Source organism: Benincasa hispida, chromosome 11 (genome assembly GCF_027475165.1).
Source record: "Benincasa hispida cultivar pf3 chromosome 11, pf3_genome.v1.1, whole genome shotgun sequence".
Taxonomy (NCBI): Eukaryota; Viridiplantae; Streptophyta; class Magnoliopsida; order Cucurbitales; family Cucurbitaceae; genus Benincasa; species Benincasa hispida.
The window spans coordinates 67,025,111-67,035,921 of record NC_143488.1 but is presented as its reverse complement, the minus strand read 5'-3'; positions in this window follow the sequence as shown (position 1 = coordinate 67,035,921).

Sequence of the window (10,811 nt, the reverse complement as noted above, 5' to 3'; positions counted from 1 at the left end):
CTAAGTAGATTTATCTTTGATTGACTAGAGAACAATTCATTGTCAATTGAAAACTTTGTTCCTCTAGGAAAAATAATATTTGTTTTTTGAAAGCCTTCAATTAGGTTTACAAAACCTGATATCATATTGAGTTTTACTTCCAGCATTGTAAGTTTGGAAAAATATTTTTTACTTGTAAGTATTGTATGTGTAGTTGCACTGACTGCCAGACATAAATCTTATTTACTCATTTTTTAGTCACCCGGTTCTGTAAACTTAATTGAATACGATATCAGGTTCTATAAACCTAATTGAATACGATATCAGGTTCTCTAAGCCTTTAATTAGGTTTACAGAACCTGATTCGTTTCAGGTTTTTAGTCACCCGGTTTACAGAACCTGATATCGTATTTTCTTATTGTAATAAAAACGAACCAGGTTTCTTCACTAAAAGAAAATAATTACAATAAGAAAAACAATATTTTGAATATACAAAGGTTAACATCTACTAAGAGAAGAAAAAAAAACATTAAATCTACATATTTTCAAAGTCAAATGAAACACTTGATGTTCTATCAATTCTGTCGATTTCTCTTCAGGAGATTCAAAAAAATCTACCACATCCAACTTTTTCATATGGGATAGGTCAAATATGTCACTATTATGGTGTGTAAAATTTTGTTCCACATTTTTCTCTTTTTCCTTCAGGGAGACTTGATAGAGATCAATTAAGTGTTTTGATGTATGACAGGTACGTGACCAATGCCTTGTCATTCCGCATCAGAAATAATTATTTTCAACACTTTTTGAACTCTTATCTTGTCGGACTTTTCCTTTATCATCATCATTTTGTGTGGTTCTTTTGAAATTTCAATGATTAGAATGACTACCAATAAAACAATAATTATTTCTTCCTCTGCCATGGTCACGATCTTGATCTCGACCACAATTGTGATTAAAATTCGCAACATTCACATTAGGGAATGGTGTCATCCCTGTTGGTCAAGATTCATGATTTTTCATCAATATCTCATTATTTTGTTCGACCACGAGAAGACATGAAGTTAATTCAGAATATTGTTTAAAACCTTTCTCTCGATATTGCTGATGCAATAGTAGATTTGAGATATGAAATGTAAAAAATGTCTTCTATAACATATCAACATCACTTATTTTCTCTCACATAATAACAGTTTCGAACTAATTTTAAATAATGCGAAGTTGTAATCACTTATCGATTTAATATCTTGTAGCCTCAAGTGCATCCACTCATAAAGAGCTTTAGGAAGAGCACTTGTTTTTTTTTATGATCATACCACTCCTTCAAATTTTTCCACAAGATACATGGATCTTTTATTGTAATAATTTTCATTTTCAATTTCTCGTGGAGATGATGACAAAGGAGAATCATAGCTCTTGCTTTGTCTTGATTGGATGTTGTATTTCCATTTTTAATAGTTTCTCCACGATTCATAGAATCCAGGTGCATTTTGGCATCAAGAACCAATGACAAATAATTATTGTAGTTAATATCAAGGGTAATAAATTCTAATTTTATGAGATTTGTCATGACAATACTATTGTATTAATGTTAGAAATTTAGTAGATATTAAATATGCAAAATAACATTAAATTTATTAATTATAACAAAGAGGAAAAAATCGACATACCTTTAGGACCGACATTTTGCGGGAAAAACGACAAGAGCTCGTGATGATAATGTGTTGTGAATTTGAGGAGTACATCGGGAACACGGATTTCAATAAAATATAATATTAAAATAAACAAATATAACATAAATACAGGGAATAAACAAATATTAAACAAATTAAACATAATATATATATATATATATATATATATATATATAATAATAATAATAATAATAATAATAAAATAAATAACAAAAGTAAATAAATAACAAATTATGGATTTCTCCACTTTGTCCAAACTTTCTGGAATTTGCCCACATGTCTGAAAACCTACCAAATGCCACTATTTTTAGGTAATCTTGTAAGTTGGTGGTGGATTATATAGACATTAATAATGAGTATTTACAAGACACATAGACAACATATTGGAAAAATGGGGACATGACCGTGGTCAATGGACACTAAGCATTGAGCATTTAATGGACATCTGTTTTCTATAATATTTATAATAATGGGAAATATAATATTCATTAATTTTTTTTAAAAAAAATAAACTCATTAGATATTAAATTGAATCTTATAAGTTAATCAAACTTATTCTTTGACCCAAAAAATCTAGATAACAAATCAACGAGGCAAATAAAAATGATAAAAGTTAACCTACTATACATTCAACTAATAATTAGAGATGTCTATGAGCTATGCAAAAATAGATGAGGCTTCGCATTTTTTTCTCTGTCCTCACACCCTATTTAATTCCATTCCCACGAAATTCTCCCTTAAATTTTATAGGGCTCGGATGGAAATTATCCATAGGAAATTCATAGGGATTGAGTTCTATGTGGGAAAGTTTATCCATGTTATGAAATTAAGGAGCACAATGAGAACATGGATATCGTGAAAATATAATATTATAATATATTTATATAATAATATTATATATATAAAATAAAATAACTAAAAGCATAAAATAACTAAAATTGTAAAATTAGATAATATGAAAATTAGTGGAATTTTGAAGTAGACTTCTCATCAATGTATGTGTGATTTTAAAATCTATCAAATGTCACTATTTATAGACAAAGTGGCAAATAGGATGTGGACTTACATGGGCACCAAGCATGAACAATTACAAGGAACTGGACAACATAAAGGGTGATACATGGCTTTGGGACACTAAGAAATGACATCTATTTATTATTATAATATTCATAATATTCCACATTAGATGCTCATATATATTTATTAAATATGTCTCCTTAAAACCTTACTAGAAAAACCCTAGTGAAGGAAAAAAGAGTACATATTTCAAATAATACATACTCCTAAAAGAATATAATATATTTACTCCCCTCACGAAAACATCACTTAAGATCTCTGAGTCGCCGCATTCCAATGTTATGCACCAATTTTTTAAAAGTTGCGATTGGTAATGCCTTTGTAAATAAGTCTATCAGGTTATCCTTCGAAGAAATTTTTTGTAATGTGATGTCGTCATTTTCTTAAAGATCATGAGTGTAGAAAAGCTTCAGTGAAATATGTTTTGTTTTATATCCTTTAATATATCCTCTTTTGATTTAGACTATGCAAACTGTGTTGTCTTCGTATAATATTGTTGGAAGATTTTTATTAGAAGACAAGTCACACGTTTCACGAATGTGCTGAGTAACTAGTCTCGTTAATTGTAAGAATTTTAGCATGATTTGAGGAAGTCGTCATTATAGTCTATTTCACCAATTGCCATGATATAGTAGTTCTTTCACATTTAAACAGATAACCTATTTGAGATCTAGCTTTATGTGAATCTCGCTTTGTGTGGATTAGATAAATATCCAAAATCTGCAAAATTAACTAGATCAAAATTTGTTTTATTTGAACAAAACAAACTTATATCGATTGTTCCTTAGAGATAATAGAGTATATGCTTAATTCCTAATGTCTTTTTGTAGGAGAAGAACTATATCTAGCTAATAAAGTTATTGAAAATGTAATATCTGTTCTTGTATTATTAGCAAAATACATAAGTGCACCAATTGCACTAAGTTATCGTACTTCAAGACCAAGAAGTTCTTCATTACCTTCTCGAGGTCGAAATTTTTCTTGTATAAGTTGACTGATGAATAAATATTCCATTTGCTAAATGCTCAATTTGCAAACCAAGGCAAAATTTTGTTTTTTCGAGATCTTTCATCTCAAGTTCATTCGTAAAATATTCTATTGCCTTTCAAAACTCTTCAGGAGTTCCAATTATATTCAAATCATCAATATATCTAGTTATAGCAAATTCTGATTATGATTTCTTTATAAAAATACACGGACATATTGGATTATTTTGGTATCATTCTTTCAATAAATATCCATTCAGGCATTTGTACCACATCCATCCTGATTGTTTCAATCCATATAGTGATCTCTATAACTTTATTGAATACCATTCCTGAGAATTTGATATATATGTTTCAGGTACCTTAAATATTTTTGGGATTCTCATATAAATATCATTATCAAGATATCCATATAAATATGTTGTGACTACATCTATAAGATGTATATCCAGATTTTTATACATAGTCAAGCCAATTAAATATCTTAATGTAATTTCATCCACCACCAGAGAATACGTCTCCTTAAAATCAATACCAAGTCTTTGTGAAAAATCTTGTGCAACTAGACTTGTTTTATATGTTGTGACCTCATTATTTTCATTTCTTTTCCTCACAAATACCTATTTGTATTCCACAGGTTAAACACCTTCTGGTGTTTGGACTACTGGTCCAGAAACCTGTCATTTTGACAGTGAGTTTAATTCTGCCTCGATTACTTCTTTCCACTGAAACTAATCTTTTCTACGTCAACATTCTTCAACAGATTTTGGTTCAGGATTCTCATTTTCAGATATAATATCAAGAGCAACATTATACGCAAAAATGTTGTCAATAATTACATTAGTTCGATTACATCTTTTTCCTGTCGTGACATAGTTTATTGAAATCTCATTATTATCTTTAGGTATTTCACCTTCCTCACTAGTCATGTCGAAGAATTCTTTATGGGTATTTACATCCTCAACCAAGTATTTTCCACTATTAATTATTTTTCGTTTTCGAGGATTTTGATGTTTGGAACTCACTTGTCTACTACGCTTCTGACGTGTTTTAGACTCATAGTGGCAACTTGTTATGTTGGGATATCAATTTTTGGCAGCTGGTATATGAAACTAGTTACTTTCTTTCCATTTACAAATGCCACTGGTAATTGATTTGCCATAATTTGCAAATGAATCATTTTCTGAACTTCAAGTTCATATTGATCTGTATGGGGATCTAAATGAGACAATAACGATACATTTCATGTCATTTCTTTTTCCAACTTTTTAATTCTTCCCCGTAAGATTAGAAAATTTGTCTTATTATAATGATAATCAGCAAATCGTGCAGTAAATACATCACCTGTCAGGGGCTCAAGATATTTAATAATTAATGGGGAATCATATCCAACATATATTCTGAACCTTCTTTCAGGACCCATCTTAGTGCGTTGCGGTGGAGCAATTGGAACATATATTGCATGTCTAAAAATTCTCAGAAGGAAAATATTTGTCTCATAACCATAAACTAATTGTAATGGCAAGTACTTATGATAAGCTACCGGCCTAATGCGTACAAGTGACACTGCATGCAAAATAGCATGTCCCCATCCAGATGAAGGAAGCTTAGCTCTCATAAGTAATGGTCTTGCAATTAATTGCAAACGTTTTATAAATGATTCTGCTAAACAATTTTGTGTATAAACATGAGCTACAGGATGTTCAACACTTATTCAAATTGATATATAATAATTATAAAAGCCTTGGGATGTAAATTCACCAACATTATCAAGACAAACGATCTTAATTGTATAATCAGCAAATTGTACTCTTAACTTAATTATTTGAGCAAGTAATCTTGTAAATGCAAGATTTCGACTTGATAATAAGTATAGGTGCGACCATCTACTAGTTGCATCGTTGCATCTTTTAATACCATAAAATTTCTAAATGATCCACTTGGTGGGTTAATGGGTCCACATATATCACCATGAATTCATTCTAAAATTGCATGTGATTCAATCCCCACTTTAGCTGGTGATGGTCTAATTATCAATTTTTCTTGACAACAAGCATCACATGATAATTCATTAGATTGAAGAATCTTTTATTCTTCAGCAGGTGTCATTTTGAATTCTCAATAATTCTCCTCATCATTATAGATCTTAGATGACCCAATCGGTCATGCCAAATTGTAAATATGTCGATTCATAAACTTCAGGTTCATTGTTGCATAAGTTTCAATTACTCGTATATGAGTATAATACAATCCAGAAGATAAAGCAAACAACTCTTCCAATATACGTTTTTCATTTGAGACTCTGCATATGATATATAGATATTCCACATTATTCTTATTATCGGTCTCAATATGATAAGCATTATAATGTATATCTTTAAAACTTATAAGATTTCTCTCTAATTCACTAGAGAACAATGCATTGTCAATTGTAAATTTTGTTCCTCTAGGCAAAATAATATTTTCTTTTCCAAAACCATCGATTAAGTTTGCAGAACCTGATACTGTATTTATGAAGCTTTCAGCATTGTCAATTTGAAAAAGTATTTTTTATTTGTATGTATTGTGTGTTTAGTTACACTGTCTGCCAGGTATAGATCTTCTTTGCTCTCTTTTGAAACACCCAACATATGAAAATGATCCATGTTTCTTCATTAATAGAAAATAATTACAATAAAAAAACAACACTTAAAATATACAAAAGTTACTAAAAGAAATATGAAGATAGATAAAAGAAAACAATAACATTAAGTCTAGATATTCTCAAAATAAAAAATAATAAAAAAAAACATGTGATGTTCCATCAACAACGTCAATCTTCTCTTTATATGATTCAAAGAAATCAGCCACATCCAAATTTGTCATATGGGATTGGTCAAATATGTCATTATCCTGATACGCAAAATTTGCTTCCACATTTTTCTCTTTTTCCTTCTGAGAGGCTTGATAGAGGTCAACTAAGTGTTTTTACGTATGACACCTACATGACCAATGCCCAGTCATTCGGCATATAAAGCATTTATTTTCCACACTTTTTGAACTCTTATCATGTGGTTTTTTATCATCATTTTATGTGGTCTTTTTGAAATTTGAATGATTAAAACGACCACCACGAAAATAATAATTATTTATTCCTCTGTCACGGTCACGACCACGACCTCAACCACGATTATTATTAAAATTCACAACATTTACTTCAGGTAATGGTGTCGTTCCAGTTGGCCGAGATACATGATTTTTTATCAATAACTCGTTATTTTGTTCGGCCACAAGAAGACATGAAATTAATTCAGAATACTGTTTAAAACCTCTCTTTCATATTGTTGTTGCAGGAGCATATTCGAGACATAAAATGTAGAAAATGTCTTCACTAACATATCAGTATCAGTAATTTTCTCTCCGCATAACAAAAATTTCGTATTGATTTTAAATAATGCAGAGTTATAATCACGGACTAATTTAAAATCTTGTTGTCTCAAATGCATTAACTGATGAGATGTTCGCGGATCACTTAAAGCGCGCGCACTAGACGATCGTTTAGGTCAGCAAGCTTCATCGCTTAGTAACCGACTAAAGGATCGTTTAGCATCGTAAGGTAAATCATTTACCAGGTTGCACACATCGGTTAAACGATGAGACGCTCGTGTATCGTTTAAAGCACGTGCGCTAAACGATTGTTTAGGTCAACAAGCTTCATCGCTTAGTAACTGACTAAAAAATCGCTTAGTAACGTGAGGTAAATCATTTATCTATCATTGCGCTACACAATTGCATAGATGATCAGGCTTTGCAGCCTCGTCGTCGTCTACGCGATCGTTTTCTTATGCTTCTATCGTCTAGTTCGCGCATAACAAGCTTTAGGAAGAATAACTGTCTTTTGATGATCATACATTTCTTTTAAATTTTGTCACAAGATACAAGGATCTTTTATTGTAAGATATTCCATTTTCAATCCCTCGTGGAGATGATGATGAAGGAAAATCATAGATCTTGCTTTGTCCGGATGTCATATTTCCTTCTTTAATTGTCTCCATAAGATTCATAGCATCCAGGTGGATTTCGGCATCAAGTACCCATGATAAATAATTATTGTTGTTAATATCAAGGGCGGTAAATTCTAATTTTGTGACATTTGTCATGGCAGCATTATCATAAAATATTGTACTTATGTTAGAAATTTAATAGATATTAAATATGCAGAATAACATTAAATTTATTAATTATAACGAAAAGGGAAAAAGTGACATACCTTTAAGACCTACCTTTAGCGGGAAAAAGGATAGAAGCTCGTGCTGATAACGTGTTGTGAAATTGAGAAGCACAACAGGAACACATATATGAAAAAATAAAATATAACAATATATTTATATAGTAATATTAAATATATAAAATAAAATAACTAAAAACATAAAATGAATAAAATTGTAAAATTGGATAATATGAAAATTAGTGGAATTTTGAAGTGGACTTCTCACCAATATATGTGTGATTTTAAGTGACCGGTTCCATGTTTCCCCCAAATTTCATCAGTTCCCCATCGAATGCCACTATTTATAGGCAAAGTAACATGTAGGATGTGGACTTACATAGACAACATGAAGGATGATACATGGTTTTAAGACACTAAGCCATGAGCATCTATTTATTATTATAATATTCATAATAATCCATCCACTTTCAATTTAATCTTCTTTCTTTTAGTAATTTTTCATTTTCTTTCAACCAAATAGGTTTTTTAAAATTTTAAATTCTTTAAATGGAACTCTTTCAATATAATTTTCATTTAAATAAAATATAGTGAAATTTTAAACCAAAAACTATAATATTATATGTGGAAATATGCAACTAAAATGTAAAAAGTCTCCATGTATAAGTCTTAAAATTTAAATATTATAAAATTATAGTTTTTTCAACTTAATTATTATAACATACATGGTCTAGGGACTAGAACGAGGTAAGTGATTATCTAATGTTGGATATATATATATATATAGTGAAAGAAAGTGAAACGATTGAATAGTGAAACAAAAAATTGAGTTTAATTGTGTAGATTAAATTCATTGTTTAAAAACTTTCAAATTAGATTAAAACTTCAAATTAAAATGATGTATCATGTATAAATTTAACATGTATGAATGTTAATTTTGTAGTTTCTTCAATTTGAATGAGTTATGTTAGATTTTTGTCAAATATCAATTCAATTGAGTTAAAATTGATAAATGTTTCAATTTTTATATATACTTGATTTTGTTTGCTACTTTGGAGAGTTACTAAGTTGTTAGTCTACATATAGCAACTTGGTTCTTCATTTGTAGCATCTCATTCCAAAGTGAAGCATTTTCTCTTTTCATTCATTCTTTATTTCGTCTTTTTGGTCTTGAGTTGAGGTGAGAGCAAGTACCAAAGAATTCTGCTAGATCCGAGTAGTTCGAGGTTGCAGTTCTATCGAAGTTAGTCATTGTATCCTGCTGAGATGATCGCTATAGTCCGTTTGCAGTCCGTGTACATCGAATAATTTTCTTCAAGACAATGCTTATCAGAAACATGTCTCGACTACATTTTGAGTCTCTAAAGGTTTTAAGATTCTTTAAGTCTTTGATTATTTTCATATTTAAGTCTTGTTATATCAGTTGACTTACGTTTGAGTTTGAAAACTATGCATTAAGTATATTGTTTCTAGTTGAGGTGTAATTAGTTCAAATATATTCCATTTTCCCCCAACATCTAAAATTTTAAGAACTAAACAAAATTTAAAATCTCAATGTTAACAAAAATGTTTAAGTCTCAATTTTAAGAAAACATCATGTAAATATTGATAAATTGTTGATGTCGATGAATGTTTATTGAATAATTTATAAGAAAAATTCTAATAAATATTTAAATTAATTATACATTTTACACTTTTTTTCTAAAGAGAAGATTGTACCATTTTCAAAATAGTTGACATATTTATTATTCATATCATATTTACATTAATGACATTTTATTATTTATTTTTATTTTCATGGATATTTTTACAAAATAATAGAACAATCAATTAACTCCTCATGCGTAAATATCTACGAAAATATGATATGTCGATAAAGAAAATTAATAACATGGAACAAATCATGTATGCGCACTATATATGTTGATAATACGTGGAAAAGAGAACCATACATTTAGAGGCTCTTTGGCCTACCAAATTATAAACAATTCACTTCAATAGTAAACACCATTAAAATTTGCACATTAATCGAGGATCTCAATCTTTCTATTTTTTTACTTTTTTTTATATTTATCAAGTAATTCAAATTGTCTGCTATATCTATTTTTACATTTATAGAGTAACTTTATATTTTCATTTTAATCTAAATTTCTTTTTATAATTCTACCTCTAAATAAAAACTTACAAACTCCAATGTATTAACTCAACTCTGTCAACTGGCCCTTAGATTTTGAGTGGATGATACAAACTTTGTTGATTCTCCTTTGGCAACCATGTAGCCATTATTTTGTCTACCAAAAATAGGATGAATATAAATAAAATTCATATTTTTAATATATTAAAACCTTAAAGCAAAAAAAGAAAAGAAAAAAAAAAAGAATTTCAAATTCAAACTTTACATCATCATAAAGGCGTGGCCCACTCATGGCCATGGGATTGACAGCCTGACAAAATGACATCATATCCATCCATCCCATACCATACATGTATATGATGGACATGATCTAGAAGTTGCCAACATTTTCATAGTCTTAGTCATCAATGACTCAGAAACTGGGTCCCACTTAATGATATGACTCACCATCCTCTTTCATGATTTTTTTAATTTGTCATATTTTAATAAAAAACCTTATTATTATTCCAATCTCTTAATTAATTTCTAAATCATTATCTTTATATTATTGCTAAATTAGGTTGTCCCATTCATTCCTAATTCTTCAAATCTATTTTTTTTAAATATTAATTTCTTATTTTACAGCAAAATAATTTATTATTATTTTAATAAATTTTGTAATTGTATAATTTGGAATCTACCTAATAATACATTTGGATTTATAGTTTTAATACTTAAACCAACAATTTTTCTAA